The sequence below is a fragment of the Lichenostomus cassidix genome, chromosome Z (assembly GCF_008360975.1).
Source record: "Lichenostomus cassidix isolate B80296 chromosome Z, HeHo_3.0, whole genome shotgun sequence".
Classification (NCBI taxonomy): domain Eukaryota; kingdom Metazoa; phylum Chordata; class Aves; order Passeriformes; family Meliphagidae; genus Lichenostomus; species Lichenostomus cassidix.
Window position 1 is genome coordinate 8194712 of NC_139511.1, and position 19679 is coordinate 8214390.

The following is a 19679-nucleotide window of genomic DNA, read 5'->3' on the forward strand; positions in this document are numbered from 1 at the left end:
AGGATTTGTCTCTTGTCCTGCTTCCACATGATTTCAGACCATGATTTCTTTGGCTAAGATTTCTACCAGTTCCTATCTATACACACTTCTGAAAGTGCTTTGTGTCATTTGCTGACAAAATAAGGATTATTTCTATTCTCAGAAAAAAAAATCAGGTACTACTCATTGCTCAATTATGTCCCATGTTTCTGAGTTTCAAAGCATTTGGTAGCTGAAGACACAGGTGTGAATTCAACCACTTAACCACTGCCGACCTTTGCTGTGATGAGTTCTGTAGACAGCAAGTTGTGCTCCACCTTGTCCAAGTTACTGCTATGGTCTAGGGCATGCGAGTATCTTCACAAAGAGATGTGAAACACCATATCTAAATAAATTTGTATTTGTTTTACTATAGAGGATGATTTCCCAATGCAATGTGAAGTCTGTAAGACAAAGATATGGGCTTTTTTATTTCTACTAAACAAGTATTTTATTTGGACTTTTCTCCATGGTATAACTTATATTCCCAAAGGGCTCCAGCTCCTCCCAACTGTCTTGTATTCTTTCTGATATTTTAAATGATTTTACTTACAATAAATGACATGCCATGGATTAGGAAGAATTTTCAAAGATGGAAATAGGCTTCCAATGAAGTAGTTGGGAGCCACTTTCATATTGAATGCTTTTGCACTCATTAAGAATCCTTGTCAGTCTGTAAATATGGAAATAATAAACAACAACAAACTCCTTCTATTTTCTCAAGGGGAGTAAATAGAGAAGGATAAGAGTGCCAGTCTCCAAGACCCCTGCTGGCAATAATAATTTGAGATATTTGTTCCATTTTGGGAAATGCTTCCCTCCCATACAGACTGAAAGCCTTATGTATTTAGGGAGTTCCTCTGCATCAAAGATGCTTCATTTCTGCTGCTTGCCTCACACACAGACAAATGGTCTGCAGTTTTTAGAAACAGTTTTCACACTGCCAGAAAGAGGATTGCTCTAATGCTCTCTTTGGAGTCATCTGTACATAACCAAAATTGTTCTTCCTGGGGTTGTACCTGACCACTGCTGCTTCCTCAAGTAACTGCTTCAGCTTCTTTTATTTTGCAGCAAGGTTTTCATTTAGTGCTCACAGTCCAGAGCAGCATTCTCTGATCACTGTGCTGAGCAGATAGATTAGGCACACTTCTTACAAAGTGTATTACTCCAAGGGATATTTGCTGGAGCAAAAGCATTACTGATGGCAACGGCTGTACTCCCTGCTACTCCTAGGCTTTCTTCTCCTGGGGAGATTTTTGTCCTTTGTATGCTTTCCTTTACAGAATTAGCTGTGAAATACCCAGGCCTGTTTTTGTCATCATTATTAATAAGTACCACTTCTGGCAGCACACTTTTCTGTACATCAGTGTCCAGCTTAAAGTCCTTTAACAACCTTTTTCCTTTCAAGTTTTTATGGAGAATTTGACCATGGTGTTATTGGCACTTTTCACAATTTTGTGCATATTATGCAAGCCCTTGCAAAGTCTTGCAAAATGATGTGATTAAGTTTCTTGCAAAATTTATATACAAGCTGAGCTTTGTCTTGATTCCAGTATCCTTCTGAGCAGTTGTTAGAGCTCTCTCTTTCTAAATTAGATTCATTTGCTTGAGAAGTTTCAGATTTATTTATTTATTTAAATCATTCTTGTTGCTCTGGAGTGATGCCTACATTTTATATACCTCATTGTGGTCTGGACTACTTCTGATGCATGCCACATTTCTTTGTCAAAAATCAGACAGATTTTTTGATTTTTCTTTCACTTCCTTTCCCCTCCCCTAGTTCTTTTGTTCCACACTTAATCAAGGTTGGGTCCTCTTTCAATTTCATTGATTGTCTCTTAATTCTTAAATAATGTCACTGTCATTTTGCAGTTTCATTATTTTTAAATGCAACATCCCCAAAGTCTTTACTGTTACATGAAATTAAAAAACATTCCTTGAACTTCTTCTGTGGCTTCAGTTAGCTTCCTGTTGGATTTAAGTGCTGTGTATAAGAGTTAGCCATTTGGTAGAAATATGACTATCAAAATATCTTTTGATTCTTGCAGCTACAGAGTGCATCACCAGTAATATTTTTCCATTCTCCTACCTCCATACATTTTATGGTTATTGAGCTCTTCAGCCTTTTTTTCTGGCTCCATTTTAATTCATTGCCCTGTGAGATTCAGCAGCTGCCCAGTGTTTCTAACACTTTCACCTCTGTGGGCAGAGTTTCCTGTCTGAAACCAGGATGAAAACTTCTTCATTCAAACCACCCAGCTGTGGATGAAGTGAGTCCCCTTGCTGCTGTAGAAACTCTTTAACTCTGAAGTGGATGGTGAAGAGCAAGTTACCATCTTCAGGCAGGGATATCAGCTGGTGCTACACCTATCTCAGTGCTGTGCACTAAAGGGCTCAGGAATTTCACAAACTTCTTTCCTTCTAGGTGCAGCATAGAAAGATCTCACCTGGGACATCAGCAATCCACATCAGCTCATTCATAAGGAGAAAATATGTCCAACATATTTATATGCAGAGCATGGTCTCTTTGGTCTCTTTTTCTTTGGCTTTGGATACAGAATAAAAACTACGAGCTTTTAATAAACAACTACGTTAAATAACTATGATTAAATGAAAATAAATACAAATTGTCTACTTCTTTCCAGACTGGAAGCTTGAAGGTAGGAAAACAATTACATGTCATCCAGACTGTTGAATCAGCATAAAGAAATATTCTTCCTCAAGAACTCTTTTTTACTTTATTTCTGTATTTCAAATACTTGTGCAAATAAGATAACTTTCTTCTCTTGAATGAGTCATTTCATTAACAAAGACCCTGCAAATATGATCTCCTTTATAAACTGTGAGAAGAGTTTGTCTGTAAATTTCAAATTATCACTTAAATGTCAAGTAAAAATCAGTGAAATTTGACTGAGTATACCACAATGTCTTTTTAAATGACACTTCTGTTGGGGTTTACAGAACCACTAACTCACTCTGCTAGAGGAACTCAAGAGGAACACAAGATATAGGTTCATATGTGCTTATCAAGTAATATATATGATCTTATAAGATGTCCATGAGAAGTACCTACATTTTTGTTTCAGCAAATTTTTCTATAAGAATCTACTTTTTTTGTGCAAGCATATAATTTAATGTAAAATATGTCTGCTTTAAAAACAAATTGCCCTCTTGCACAAAATATTGGTAAATTTTTAAAGAGTTAGAATTCTGATTTTAAAATTAATTTCTATGAATCGGAGCAGAACATAAACTGATTTTCCATTCAAACCTTTAAAGAAATAGCTCTTAATATAAAATGATCACTCTATGTAAGCCAAGATGCAACTAACCTCCTACACATTTCTCCTACAAAATGTTCAGTTAGATTTTGCCCATAACTTGCACCCTAATTTGAGGACTTCCATCTACGCACAGAAGAATCTCCCTGTTTTCAAGACACTATTTTCAGCACAAACTGCACAACCACCAGCCAAAGCTGAGAAGGCTCTGGCATGGTTTTGCTTATAACTACATCTTTATGTTTTTGTCCATATGTGCACAGAGAGATATTTTTTTGTGTTTAATGTGAAGCCATTCATTATTCCATGAATTTCAGACTGGGGCTTGCAGTTCTTTATTAAATGATTGACAAGTATTTGAATTATGTCAAACAGAAACATTAATATAAAGACTAATCTGTTTCCTTTCTTGTATGACTTTCATTTACAAGGTCTTCCCTACTTCAGTTAGTCTCCATGAATTCATTGTGTAATGTATAACCAGTCTTGAACTTGTTCTTTTCTTCCTAATGGGAAAATTAATGTTAATTTTGGTGCTTATGTTGCACATTTATCAAAAGGTGATATTTTCAAAACATGTACAGCAGCTTCTCCTGATAAGTATACAGAAGTCAGTTTTATTTATAAGCATGCAGACATCTACCCTGTATGCTGTGAATAAAAAAAACCCCAAAAATATATCCATCAATAGAAAATTTTTCCCTCCTAGCTGTAGGAATTATGTTCCCATGTGCTGCATTTAAGTAGGTTAAAACATATCACTTAGGTTAGAAGGTCTAAGCTTCTGGCAAAAATGGATAGAAAACCAGGAACAAAGGATTATTTCTCTGTAGAAGGCACACAAAAATAATAGATGTAAAGCTCTGTTATCTGTTTATTTGCTACAGGAGTTACATTTTAACCAAGTAGCACAGTGTCTGTGCCATACAATTACTTGAATTGTGTCTAAACTTCACCTCGAGGCCTTTTGGGAATACATGACAAAATATCCCTTTTTTGGTGCCTTAGCTCAAGATCTACATTTTTCCAAGGGACTTTGCTCTATAAAGCACAGGTGACAACGATAGAGTCATTCAGAATATGATTTTGCAGCTTTTGTATTTAACTTCCACTGACTTTCAACAAATCTTTAGTAAAAGGTATACCAAACACAAAAATCATATTTAGTATTCTGGAGTTGTAAAGCAAAATGAAGGGAGAAAGGTGAGAGTAATAATACAAACAGTATCAAGTCCTTGTTACAAAATCAGCTGCACAGGGGCTGCAGATTCTCATCCAAAGACAAATATAGATTGCTGACCATATGCAGAGCTATAACATAGCTGCTAGGACAGTGACTAAGAAAAAGCATAAAGTCAGACTATTGCATCAATTTTAAAAGGATTTTTTTCTCCAGACATGCACTATCCAAATACCTCCAAGTCCACCAGGACCACTTCAGTAATTTTTACTATTTTTTACATGTGCAGATGCCATGGGTTTGTTTCACTGGATGAGGTGGAGATGGAATCTGCCTCTCTCTCCTGTGCTAGCTTTGTTTTGTGCCCCAAGACACAGCAGAGCTTCATGTGCCAGCAGGAGGATGGAAGAGATTCAACTCTATTCACTCAAGTTTACTCACAGAATTATTAAAATATTCTGAGCACTGGGCTTTTGATGTCCCAGTCCCTAATCTTGACTACTTTCTGGTAAGCATATAATTTCATTAACCATAATGAACTACATTTTCTGAATTTCCTCTCATTTCAAGACTAGAGGGTTGACATTTTTTCTCTTCTTTTTTGTTTTTGGCTTTACGAGTGAAGATTTTTAGCAATTACTAACAGGCTATATTAAGTTTCATTAAATCCCTTGACATGTGTGCTCAAGCAGTATAGCAGTCTTGTGGCTTAACATACCACAAAGAAGCTTTTCTCATCATCTGGGGACAGAAAAAATAAATATCGGTGTATGAACATCTACAATTGATGAAATTAAACAGCCTGAAAGTACACAACATTATTGAGCACTGGGAATTAATACATAAACTTTAAAAAATGGTTTAGGAACTGCCTGAAAGGGAGAGATGGCAAGGAGCTTTGATGAAGGAAGAACTAGTGTGCTGGAGAAAGGCAGTTAGGGAATTTTTCAAGTATTGTTTTTAGAACCGATGGTATTTAAATGTTTTCATCCATGACCTTGGCAAACAGAGTAGGAGTTGCGCTGTTTCAATGTGCCAGAGCCATGTATTCCATGTTTTATCAGGTCATGGCTACATTCCAGCTAAAATATATAAAAGGCCATATGGATTTCTTTTCATTACATGATAATCTGCTACTGCCAAAACAGCTTGGCTTTTGGCCCACTCTACACCACTGCTCTTCCCAAGCATGCGGAAAGAGAGCACAAACCCAAGGACTGTTTTGGAAAGGCTGAATAATTGTGCTGGGAAGGCTGCAGCCTCTTCCCTATCATTAGCTTTTCCAAGGGTCTCTTGCTGTCTTCCTCTTGAAATGGCCAGGTTTCTGTATCACCTGAATAAGCTCAGTTACTTGATTATCCCTGGTTACATACCAGACACACCCAGGAAGGAATGGGAGCATTCATGGATTTAGGATACATGGGTTTAAAGGGCATGGGAGTCCTGGTTTCTGGCCTACAGACAGGCTAGGGGAAGATGCTCACGTCAAGGCAAAGACAAAGGAAGAAATCCTGTGTTAGTCTAAACTGCTTCTGCTGCCAAGAGCTAAAATAAGTCAAGCTACCTACTGAGACTTAAGGAGATCTCTGAGGACCCAAGAAAAACATGTTGCTATTTTTTCAGATGATGCTTTTCAAGTTTTCAAGTTTGAAATTATGAATAGTCTGAAACAGAAGGGGGAAAAACAGTCATTCCTTCTTTCAGGCTTTAAAAATAGCTGCATATCCTTTTTTTTCTCTGCATTTTTAGGTATTTAATTTCTTTAAACTAAACATTCAGAAGTATCTGGAGTAATGTCTCAGTTCTGGAAACTATTGTTTGTACTTATTCCAAATTTCAGTGGACAGCTGGGTGAGCTTGACTGACATGATACACGATATGGTTACTCTACACCAATTCTCTTATGCTTATTTATAAATCTTTATCCAAGTATCTGAATTGCACCTTTTTTTTCGTACGGCCACCATTTCAGCAGATTCTTGCCTGAGAATTATTCTGCATAATACTACATAAATAGGTGCTATTGATAAGAACAGTTCTACAGTGGTCTGGGGAAAGAAATACATGATTTGTCTCTTGTTGTAAACAACTTTTCATAATAATTGATCAGATTGGTCAGAGCTGGACTCCATGTAGTATAACAAACAGTGGCCATTATATTACTTGTAACACGGGTACTACTACAGGACCACTACAAAATAATCCTTACCCAACTTTCCTCTCTTGACTTCCAACGATAAAAGGCCCAGGATTTCCAGAACTTTGCTCAAGCTCTTGTTTTTAATAGTTACCAGAGTGCTTTCTGAATTTGTCTAACACCTTTGTGAAGCTATTTCTCATCTTTTTTTTTTTTTTTTGGTGTGTGTTGAGGAATGTCAGCTTTTTACTTCTTTTACTCTCAATCTCATATGGGAGCCATTCTAATCATCCCTATTCTGTATCTGTTATTTTCTCTAGTTCTACTATAGTATTTTAAAGATGAAATAATTAGAACTGCAGACAATATTCAATACAGGGACATACTGCAAATTTTCAACAATATTTCCTGGTATGTTTGGTCTGGTTTTGGGTTTTTTCCCTTTTCTCTCCTTCTAAGAATAAAGTCCAATGCTGTGATTTTATTCTTACCTGCCTCTGCGCACCAGATCTGACATTTTCAGAGACAAGCACAATTTTTTTCAGCAATAGCTGCTTTATGGCCCATAATTTTGTGTATGTAAATAACTTTCCATATTCTGAAATGAATTTCCCAGTCCTGTCTCTGAAGTATATATAGCAATTCCTAATGCTGAAATGTATGTGTGGTGCCAAAAGGATAGAAACCCACAAAAATTAAAGAAAAAGCTTCTTCTAACTACATGTCCAAAGTTAAAGACATGTTTCTGATTAAAAGCATTTACATGTCAATAGAGAAGATATGTTTGAGGGGAAATACTGAAGAAGTATCAAGTCTGCTAAAAGAGTTGAAATGTTCGTTAAAATCTGGACAAAGTGGTACAGCAAACACCAGATTTACTTCACAGAAGTGACTCTAGTCTCAAAGATATCCAAACACTATGGAAATACCAATGGGATTTTAATCTTCATGCAGGCCTGAAGCTACTGAAAGCTAAGAATATTCAAATCAGAAAGATTTGATACCAGAGGAAAAACACCAGATCAGAAAAATGAGGAAAGGGTATTTTCCTTTGCAAGACAATCCAGAGAACTTCTTACACTACAAGAGTGAGTTGAAATGAAAATCTTTCAGACAAATTACACTCAGAAGAGATTAATTCCTTCAAACTTTAATCTGCATATGGAAAAGTAAGAGCACCATCATAAAAGCCAAGAGCTTTGCAGTCTCTCTGCTGGTCAGGTGATGCAAATATTGGCATGAATTATGCAGGAAGCCTTTGGGTAAACACATTTATCATATGAATGTTTCATATGATAAATAAGGTATTGCCCTTTCTCTTCTTTCAAGTCATTTCCTAAGACTAATTGCTAGCTAGATGCCTACAAAAACATTAGCAGATATGTTTTGCTAGGTCATGGATCAATCACAGACAAGTGCTATTGCTTATTTATGACTCTAAAAGGATAAACTCGGAAATAACCAGTCATGGATCTAACAGAAATAGAACTGCCCTGTAATAATTTCTGAATATGATTAATTTGTTACTAAAGTATTTTCTTTTTGAACATATAGGTCTTGTCTAATGACAAATAGACACAGAGGTTGAAAGAAACAGGGGAAAAGAAAAGGAAAAAGAAATCAAAATAAATTCTTCCCATCGCAGTAGAAATAAACAGCCAAAAGAAAATCTTATGAAAGGGCAAGGCGGGGTGATATCATAGAACAGAAAGACTACTGCAATTCTTTTTTGTTTTCTAAAGGAGGAGAAGTGAATTGCTATTGGTAACTTCTGTAACAGACCAGACAAATGCAGAGACACCTCTTGCAGAATCTGAAGATGGTAAGACTTCCAGGGAATAGGAGGATAGGTGTATCTACAACAGTCTCTGCCTTGTCCTTACTGTTAAAATAAGCCACACCTTGTATTTGTATACATTTACATACATTTGTACTGTGGATAAAGTGTGTAGATAGTGTTGAGCAGAGATTCTAACACTCACCCTGGAGGAATCCAAGCCTCCTGCTCTTATTTCCAATGTATACAGAAATATAAATATGTAGATTTCTGAAACACTTCCTCTCACTCCAGGAATCTGGAGTCAGACTCTGAGGATGAAAGACAGGAAAATAATTTATGAATGTACATATTGTAAGCATCTCTAAAGAGAGAGCAGCCATTCTTTTTCTTTTCTTGCTTTGAGTGATGATTTCTGGATGTATTCATGTCAGGGAAGATCCCAAAATCTCCTAGATAGAGCCAGGACTTACTGGTGTTAAACCATTTTTATTAGAAATTATGGATTGTTTTCAGTCTCAAAAAAAATTTATATTGAGGGATTTTTTGTGGCAGAAATACAGGCACCTGTTGATGTTATCTAGAATATTTTCAATAGCTTGATATTATTGTTGATTTGATCTATTACAACAGGCTGCTGGCAAGTATAAAACTGTGGAGAAAAAGAAACTACAAAGAAATAGCATTTAAAAATTAGGAAAACCTGAAGAAAGAAAAAAAATATGGCATCAATTCCAGTACTGATGATAGAGTTTCAAACAAATATCCAAGGAGGACTGAAGGATGGCACAGTGCAAGGAGACAATTTTAAATTATGCAGACTCGGTAGAACAAAGCAGACCAGCCATGTAGGCTGTTGATACCAGGCTGATATGTAACAGCTCATTTTGGGTGTTAATCATGTCCCCAGCAAGTCAGGATCAACTGTGTTCAGCAGCAGCTCAGAGAAAGCCACTTGAAGAAGTCATCCACATTTTAGTGTATTAGAGAATTAATTTTTCACCACAGCTCAAGCAGACTATCAGCACTAACAACAGAGGTAAGTGATGAACACTGGCCCCTTCTGGGCAGAACCCCTTTGGCACCAGAGATTAGCCACATTTTGTCGCTTGTAGTGGCAGAAAAACCCAACTCACCAGTCTAGTAGAAGGCAAATAAGAGTTATCCATTATATATCTTAATATGCCATCTTTAGTTTCTGTCATTGTCTCAGACTCAGACATTCAGGAACCTATAACACCAACATTCCATCTCAATTGGATAGTTGGTAAACAAGTGCAAATCTCAGCAATCCATGTCACATCAGCTAAAATTATAGTAAATGTAGATGATAACCAAGGGATACTTGGGCTGCTGAAGAGCAGAGTCTTGTGGTAAATTCTTACAAGCATAATACATTTATAAGTTTATTTTAACTTACATTCATTTTCTAGTATATATCCTACTTACTATATTCCTCCATCACCATCCTACTGGCCAGCACAAATTGTCATAGAACAGATTTTTCAACAATATATCAATATTGTACGAAAACCACCCTGAGAGCCATACAACTGGCTGTTATTTCCAGCCCAGTTCATGCAATTTTTGGTATTTCATTGTTTTCAACAGCCACAAGACAATATGAAGCAGGGACATTTTTTACATTTTAAAATTTTATGTATTTTGAAACTTCAGGAAAATATTCATGAGACAAGCATCTCTTTTGAATATTCATCTAGATGTAGAAAAATTTGCAAATTTGGATCTTTGACCCAGCCATTTGAGCCAGAATGCCTTCCAAATGCACATATGTTTGTTATATTACCCCCTTTAGCCTGCAAGCCTAGAGCAACCCAGTGTTTTCCCAGCTAAGGAACAGATGTGGTTTGTTGTCTACAACAGGCAATATTCTAACTTGAAATGGCAAAAAATTAAAGCTCCACTGTCTAACACCTTAAGATTAAAAGATATTATTTACAAAGGCAATAAGAAAAAAAAAATACCAAGGTTTGCAGTAGATGTCAATAGACATCTGGTTCTGCACAGCCAAAAGTCACTCTCTTTTGGAAAGCAGGATATTCCGAGAAAGGGAAGAGTCAATCGAATCTGCATAATCTTCTTTCCAAGTTCTGTATAGTTGTTTCAGGTACCAGACAGGCTGACAGGAGTTTTAGAGCTTTGTACTCTGGGACAGAGGTGGTATTTTATTGGTGTGTAGAGGAGGAGCCTTAAAATTTAAAGTCTAACATCCTTTCTCCTGACACTAGTGGCTCACTGAAAACCAAATACCTCTAAGTGTGTCATTTTTGTTATCTTGCTTATCTTAATATAAATTAATAATTACATAAGAATGTTTATTACATAATTATTACTAGTAGCCTCAAAAATGAGTTCTTCATAGAATCTAAAAATAGATTCTGTATCTAATGTATAACAGAATGATTTGCCAGAAAGATGCTGTTTCTTGCTAAAAGATATTCCTTTGGAAAACCTTATATCAGTTTCATAGTGTGCTTTCCATTGATTATGGATTTTCATTCATAAAGGAGATTAGCAGAATTAGACTTACTGTTAAGCCCTCAGAAAGGCTGAATGAATAGTGAGAATTAAGTTTATGAGACAACTAAACTGAATTGTAGAATTTTACTTACTCCTACAGCCCTAAAGTGAAGAGTGTCCACAGGTAAATCCCTGTTAATTCCAGAGGAAATGAAATTCCACAAATATATTTCAAGAGCAGTTCAGACAGCCTTGTCAGTTTTCAGCTAGACAATCGTAAAACCACAAAGGATTGGTTGAAATAGGTGAACACTTAAAATTTATATTTATTACTGACTGATGTGTATATCAAACTGAAGGACCCATCTGGAAAGTGCTCTGAAGCTTCCCACAAGAAACCCCAAACCACACAGTGCACACTCTTTAGGGTAAGGAGAAGCAGATATATTCTCCACAGACCATTTCCATAATGACCCAACCCCACAGCGCAACCTCCAGCAGAGCTGTCACAGTCAGCACAAGAGTTTCACACTGCTTGAAAAGACAGCAGTGGAGGCTGCATCATCTTGAAAGACTGGGATCTGTGAGAAAGAGCACATCTAAACTTAGGAGAAGCCAAGAAAACCTTCATGCTAAAGAGCAGTAGTGTCAGCCTCTCATTTCTTTGAGGGGCAGCACGTTCCCATTGCACAGTTTGTAACAGATCACATCAGATTTCATTTTGGAGAGAGTATTACTAGCCATCCCAACATACTATTTTCCAACACAGGAAATGACAGAGCTCTTTGCAGGGCACTGAATGGATGTGCCAAATGCTCTCAACTTTCTTTGAACCAGAACTGACACATTATAATGCAAATAATGCAAGTGGCTATGATCATAATGCACAGGGCCTTTCTGGCCTTGTTATGGCAAACTAGAGATTTTAGCTATATTTTTACATCTAGGCAATCGGATACAGCAATAGAAAAGTGATTTGGAAGCCAGATCCTTCTATTTCTATTGGAAGTGAACAGAAGGTTAATGGCAATGTTTTTACACTACATATTCTCTCTCTGAATCCATCAGCATCTCGTGGTGATAGCTGCAAGCACCGATTATTGCTCTTAAACCCTCAAACAATTTCTGGGATGATTTATACATAAATTAGGTGAAAAATTTTTACATAGAGGGTTTAACTTGTGAAAGTATCTTACAAAGGTTTGGCAACTGATAATAAAAATTCCTATTATTCACTATTGAAAGGACAGTAATGGTGTTAAATGTACTGAACACTACTATTGAGAAGACTCAGAGACTTCTGCCATGAAATGTTACACTACTTGATAAAAGGTAGAGGACTCTGAAATAAAACACTCTTAGGACAATGAAGAAGAAATGGTGATGCTTTCTCTCCTAAACTCACAGTTGTATTTACAACTTTGGAGTAAACAGCATGGGAATAATTCGAGACATGGCTTTTTTAGATGTAATTGTGATGGACCAGAAGATTGCTTGTGCAGATGAACAGAACTATTTAAATAGTGAACAATGGAGAAAATTAGCTGGAATAGCAAATATCTCAGCTGTCTGAAGTGTCAACTCCAGGACACTGACTTTAGAGCTTCAGGAATGTAAAGGACATTTTATTTTGGCCCATTGGCTTCAGACACAAACCTCACCACATCCGAAATTATGGTGGAAACTATCAAAATTTGTACACCCTCTTCTGAACTGAATCAGTTTTCTTACAAAAGCAGAGATGTATAGTCAGACAAGCTTGGCCTTCTATAGGCCTATGCTTAAAGAAATCCTGCATTCATAACTTTCTCTCAATTGTATTTGAGGGCATACTTACAATCACACCTGTTTTCTTATCTTGTTTGTTGTTAGTCTTCCATAAGCCTTATCTTATTTTATCTATCATCTTATCTTATCTTATCTTATCTTATCTTATCTTATCTATCTATCTTATCTTATCTTATCTTATCTTATCTTATCTTATCTTAATCTTATCATCTTTCTTCATGTAAGGAATTTGGAGCAAGCTGAGCATCAGGCTTGGAGAAAGAAAGCAAGCCCGTCCAAGCACAAAACAGGGACTAAAGCCATTGTCATGGCAACAGGAATCAAATGTGAATACTGCTGCTGCCTGTATTCTAGTACAGAGGTAAAGGTAATGTAAGTTTAAACTGGAGGTGCAATATTCCTTAACTCCACCTCTAAATGGTAGATTAATTAATATAAACTTTAAGGGAAAAATATTTGAACTGATTTGTGCACTAATGAATCTAAAGATCTTATAATTTTCCACAAGGTGAAGGAGGTCAATGGTATTATATAAAAATAAAATATTTTAAATTTTTTTTAGTAAAACACTATTAACAGCTGTCTCATGACAGTTTATTTGAGAAAATACTATATTTTCCAGACAGTCTGTCCTAAATAAAATTATTTCCTGAAATTCAAAATACAAACCAAAAATATTCCCTTGCACCCAATAACACGTAAACCCACAAACTGAAAAAGGATCACTATAGTCACTAAATCTAAAAGGTATATGTTTTCTAAGTGTGTTTTTTCCCTTTGTTATTTTAAAAGAAGACTACATAAATTTGAAAAGGCTTTCATGAGAGCACAGATCCAGTGGTTCTGTACTACAATCAACATTTGGAGCGCAAGTGAACATTGTGCTTACTTCCACACCTGTGCATCACCTGGGTAAACAAATAGTGTGTAAACAAATTTATTAGAATCCTTACACACAGACTATCTTCTGTCACAGATCTTATCGCTTTCACTGACATTAGTTGTTATATCACAACTTTCAAAAATATATCTTTTTGACTTTTTTCTTTATACCCTGTGATATATATATATTTTTAATTTTTTTTTTTTTTTAGATATCCTTTTGGCTCTGAGACTGCTGTGTCTAATCTGTTTGATCTTTTGATGTGAGATCATGTTCCAGTGATCAGTCTGAGCTCCAAATTATTAATTCCCATATCAGCATCTTAGAAAGGGCTGTGCAGGGAATGTTTCAGTGCACCTAAGGGCAGAACTCTCTGAGTCACTCGGAAGACCTACTTGCTCTCCTTGAATGCAGAAAAACAAAAGAAAAAGCCTCCTGTGGCTACAGTTTCCCTTTCAACACTGGTCTGCATGGCTGCTGCCATGGAGTATCCTCCTGCATGAGATTACTGGATGCTTTTAATACTTCTGCTTTTTTACAAAGTCTGCCACAAACACATCGAAACACATCCTCTGTCTTATGCACTGCTCCCTTATATCACAGGGAGACATGTTCAAGGTCCCAGTTCTAATTTCCAAAATTCCAATGACTTCAAACAATATTTCTAAATAAATTAATTCCATGAGAATATAATTGAATTAAGAAATTTATAACGTCAATCAAGATGAAACTTTCAAACACCTGATAGAGAGTAGACCAAGCTCCTTTTGGTTCTAACTACCAATCTGAACCATCATTCAAAGAAAAACTGAGGAAGATGGGTTTTTTTTAAAGTTTCCTTTTTCTGTCTTTTCTGTTTGAATTCACAGGTTCAAATTTTCAGCTTTCAGTATAATTGCCCTTGTGTTAGAAGAATCCTTAATCAGACTTAAATTGAAGACATTTAGATAAACCCTTGAGATCTACATTCAATATAGACACTGTTTTGCTACCTTGATGAAAACAGTTAAGGTTTTCTATCTCCCATTTTCAGATAGGAGCTTGTATCAGTTGCCATTCTCGGAGTGAAACAAATCAAATAGCTTCTTTTTGTAAAGGGCTTCTCCATTTGGCTTGCCAGAAGTCAGAGTCACATTTTCTCTTCTCAGACCACAGCCATTATCAGCTTGCATTGGCAGGACCTGCACACTGTTCCAACGACAGAAATCCACTTGTGCTTTCCAAGATCTCTAAACAAGAGTTTTGCAGGGTTGTCTGCTGCTGCCCGGCTTTGAGAAATTTTGCTGTTTGTCAACCAGGGTGATACTGACTATTTTTAGGCAAGCAGAGGCTGTAAACTGATCTCATCTTTAGATGAACAGCTCGCAAAAGCCATCATGCCAATCCCCACTGTCCCCTCCCTATTGGTAGAAGATGAAATGTTTCTTAAAATAGAATGAATTTTTAGATTCCAAATATCTCACCTTGCCAAGGAACTGTTCACATTTCTACCTTGACCTCTAATAGATGTGAAAATGTGCATTCACTATAAATTTTTCTTTATCCTTGCTAAGTTTCAGTCCTCTTACACAATTCCAAGCCACAGATATGTTGACACCAATGTACTTTACTGTTCTCCCAGTGACCTAAGCTTGGCTAGATCCTGTCTCAGTCCCATTATCTGCACATTTCCCACTGTCAAACTTCCCTTTCCCACTGTCAAACTTCCCTTTCCCCAGGTTGATTCTGTCTTACCTTGACTGATGTTTCTAGAACTGTAAAATATCCAACAATTCAAAATAATGAAATAATCTTAAGAGCTTCCTCTGACTGTGATGAGCAGTGAAGCCATGCTCTGATCATAACTTGTTGTTTCTCTCCCCTCTCGAATGCCATACTTTTGAAATTCAACCACTCTCTGTGTGATCAGGAACAAATTCATGCATTTGAAAGTGAACTCTATTTCTAGAGTAGATCCTTGGCTGTTGATTTTCCAGTTCCATAAATCCACCTAATTATCTCTTTACCTTAAAAATATCAGCTATCTTTGAGTGCAAAGTAGCCTATACCCCTTTCACATCAGTAGAAATTCAAATATTTTATTTCTTCTAACCATTGGACCATAGACAGATTTTCCAGAGCAAAGCAAATCTTTTTCACAGGACATGTGTTGATGTTTTCCAGAGTAATTCAACAAAGACTGAATTCAAAATGAATACAGCTGAATTTCAGATTTGCTGATTAGCATTTACTGAACCAAAGATCTCTGCAGTAACTGCAGACTTTATCCCACAGTAACAGCAATACACACAGAAGGGAAAACTACTATATACTTGATTGTCCCAGTAAGTTTTTAAAGTAGGTTCTGTGTTCCTGAATCAATGTCCAGAGTGAAAGACAAAACAGGTAGATGGGTATATGAACAGCCACTGTAATCTTTCCAACCTTGACCACTAGGATATATTTTAGTATTTCTTTTCTAATCCATAAAGGTCTTCTGGAAAACTGGCAAATCCGTAAGCAGGTGATGCGTAATAGGAGCAAAGTCCAACAAAGTTTCTTTCATCTATTTTTGTCTGGGAAATCGTCATCTGTGGCTGTCTGCTTTCTCACTTCTCATTCTGTCTATAGAAATTTCTCTTTGTTGATTGCCTGGCTATAATAAAATAATTTTAAAAAAATCATTCACATTTCTTCATATTTGATCATGCTGACAACCTTGTGTTTTCACAGGTCAACTGAAACTTTACTGATACTTATTCAGAATGGAACATGTACCAAGACAACATCTTTCAGCAAACAAGCAAGATCCTTCGAACATGGTTTGAAGCATTATTTAAGACAAGAGAAGTCACTTTGTACTATCACAGCTTTGTCATTACCACAAAATGTTTTCTCTCTGCCCTTTGGATTAGTTTCCATTTACCAGTACCTACTTTTAAAGCCAAGTGTAGACTATAAAATTAAACCAAACACTGGTGCCAAGTCACTGCGCATCAATGCCAATTGCTAAAAATTCTTTAATCTCAGTTTTCAACTCGATCCATATGTAAGGCAGCATTTAATTAGTGATTGCTCTCACTTTTAGAGGAACTGTAAACTCACACCCTGACCACCCACAGTTCCACACCTCCCTTCACAACACAGCCAGCACCTTTTCAACCCTGTTCCTCAGTGACCTGCATATCCAAAATATAGCCTGTCACACAGTCACAAGGCTTTGGGCACATAATGCCTTAGGCAGTGCCAATGTGAAAATACTGTGACTAGAAAGCCCAATAAAACTTGTATTTTGATCACAGTTTGCAATGCAAAATTGAGCTGGAATTCTATAGGCCAAACAGGTTTTGCCAAAATTTAGAAATCGTGACAGAGATGACATGGCGTTTCTCAGAGTTTGGATGTGTGCTGGGGGGGGGGGGTGAGGTGGGGGCTGGCTTGGTTGTTTTCATTGAAACAGGGGAAAATGACAAGGACTGCTGTAAGATTCCATACAGATTTTGACAAAGCTCTGTGGAATAAGACCTCAGTGCTTTTCTTTTCTTTGGCTACTGATGTTTACTTAGGTGGTGTTTGTGTGATGCCTCTACCAAACTCTTGCTATGTCAGTGAAATACATTTTTTTTCTTGGATTTGGAAGAATGCTCTCTAATCCTATATTGGAAGAGCTGGTTTTTTTTTCTCCCCAATTAAACGCTTATCATCACCAAGAAATGCTTCCCAACAGCAATGACAAAACGCTTTTCCTGTATCAGTGGCACTTACTCAAACGAGCACGAGTTACCAGCCGCAAGGGGCAGTGGCCATCGAAGCAGAGTCCTGGATGTGAGGTGAGGCTGCGGTTAGGGTGACGTACTGGAGCTCACCCAGGACACACTGCGGCTGGCAACATGAATATGCACCAGACAATGGCCCTGCACATCTCCCCTCCCTTATCCCCTATTTGGTTGTCCCTCTGCAAAGTTCCTCTTTGTTTTCCCCAGCCAGGCTCCCCCATTAGTTTTTTGAAAATTGTATCCTCCCATACTGTATTCTCATTGTTCAGTATCCTTGCCAATCTCCCCTACAGCCTTCCTTGATTGGTCCCTTGACGTAAACCCCTCCCCGTTTCTCCCCCCTCTTAAGCCAGTGCCTCTGTAAGCTCGAGGCTCTTGAGCCACGAATCTTTATACTTTTACGTCCCGTGTGGCCTTTCCTTCCCGTTATCTGCCAATAAATCCTTAGATTCTGGACTCAAGCGCCTACATTTCCTTCTCTCCGCCTTGGTTCTTGCCTGCCTCCGTTCCCCGAGACTTTGTCGTCCAGGCAGCGAGCTTTACTGGAGCGGCGTGTCCGGCCAGCGCTTGGCGCGGCGGCTTGCCTTTTGATTGCGGCTTCGGGGCGTGCTGCCCGATTTGAGAGAGCGAAGCCGCATTTTCCCTCTTGACTAGCCCTTACTTGATTCACTGCTTTATATTTTATATATATTAAACCAAAAATATCCTACCATCTGGGTACGAGTTATCAAAAACTTTCAGAAAATGAACAGAGATCCATTTCTGGTCCACATCCACTGGAGTTTTAATGGCTAAAATCTTCCACACTAGAAGTTCCACATTTCAGCTACGCCTCATATGTTCTCTCTGGATGTCTAATAGCTGCAAGTCATGAGTTTTGAATAGACTGTACCTTTAAAAATGAACATCCACAAACTCATATTGTAAGGTACCTTTCCTATTAGCAATTTCACATTTATTAGCTATATTAAAACCAAATGCAACATAATTATTACTTGGCTTATGTTCCAGAGGCCAAATATTTTATGAATGAAAATTCACAACTCATTTTGTGTATTTGAATACCAATTAGGCTAATAGGTTGTGGAACCTTGTGTCAAAACGATTTAAGTAAGTTTGCCTTACATTTGAGCTTTCACAGATTCTCTCCCATGTCTACTAGCCAAGTCAGTAGATTTCACTTACCAAGATCCAAGAAAAAGCAGTGGGACTGATTTGGTCACTCTCAAAACAGGTAAATCCCTTTTGGCATGCAAAACTTAATTCTTCATCTCTGTGAAGGATTTTTACTAACAGGCTCCATTAAGAATGTTTGTAACAGCTGTTTTCAATCTTCTGACACCATCACCGTCAATCTGAATTGCTTCCATTAAACTCATATTGTTTAGCTTGTAAGAAAAATACTGCTTTAAATAATTCAAAACATAAGAGAACACAGATAATACTTCTTTTCACTGTCACAGGTATTGAAATGTTTTGTGAAAAAAGGTCATCTTGTGTTTGCAAAGCTGTGTGTCTCTACACTAGTGCAAGTGATTCAGACAGCACAGCTTACTTAAGGTCTATTTTTTCTTCATTAGGCATTTTAACTGCAAAACAGCTAATTATTAATTCTTAACCTATGCAGGACTTCTGGAAAGTAGGTTACAGGTGAATTTGTGGATGACCAAAAGGTTCTGAAATGGTGTGTTAGATCTTGAAACTGAGGAAAAGGGAAAACAGCACCAGATCTGTTCAAGGAGATATCCAAAGATGTGTATTTCTGAGGAACTGGCCAGTGATGTGAGGCAGCTGTGGCAAGCAAGCAGGGCATGTGCACCATTTGCATGATCATTGATGCAGACCTAAACCACATAATTCTTGAAGAATCTATCATGGTCTCCCAAGATAGATAGTCCATTTTTATTTCTGTCTTAACTTACTCCTTTTCCTTTCTCCATTCTTGGCTTGCCAGCTGAATGAGTGGGCATTTGTAGGCTCCAGCATCCACACAGCTCTCCGGCTCTGCCCAGTGCACACTGAAGAACTCTGTGGAGTTTGGCTACCTGCAATGTCAACCAGAGCATGAGACATGACAGATTCTTCAAGAATCTATCATGGTCATGCAGGTCATGATTTGAGAGGAACAAAGGCAGGTACTTTCCTGTATGGTGGATGTTTCTGATGCACAAAGAGTGATGATGGTGGAGGTAAAACTGGGAGTGAAGTCTCCAGTTTACTGATACCCATAACACGAATGATTTTTGTAGACTGTCAGTCAAAGGGCATCACATTAACAGGCACTGCATATGAGGAAAAATGTGTTATATTGAAAACCTGAAGCTCTGAAATATATAATCAAAAACATCCTTGCATTTACAGTCCAAATAACACAAGTTT

General features: G+C 37.3%; 1 long non-coding RNA gene across 2 annotated transcripts in view; it reads left to right on the forward strand.

Annotated features, from left to right (window-relative positions):
- The window catches only part of LOC146424355 (uncharacterized), a 32126-nt gene extending 15190 nt beyond the window's left edge, over positions 1 to 16936 (forward strand). The window contains exon 4 of one of the 2 annotated variants that reach the window (XR_014846790.1): positions 16258 to 16936. This is a non-coding gene — a long non-coding RNA (uncharacterized LOC146424355). Of the gene's footprint in view, positions 1 to 2066; positions 2588 to 16257 lie in introns of those variants that run through there. The other variant, XR_014846789.1, reaches the window with a different exon arrangement.
- The last annotated feature ends 2743 nt before the right edge of the window (positions 16937 to 19679 follow it).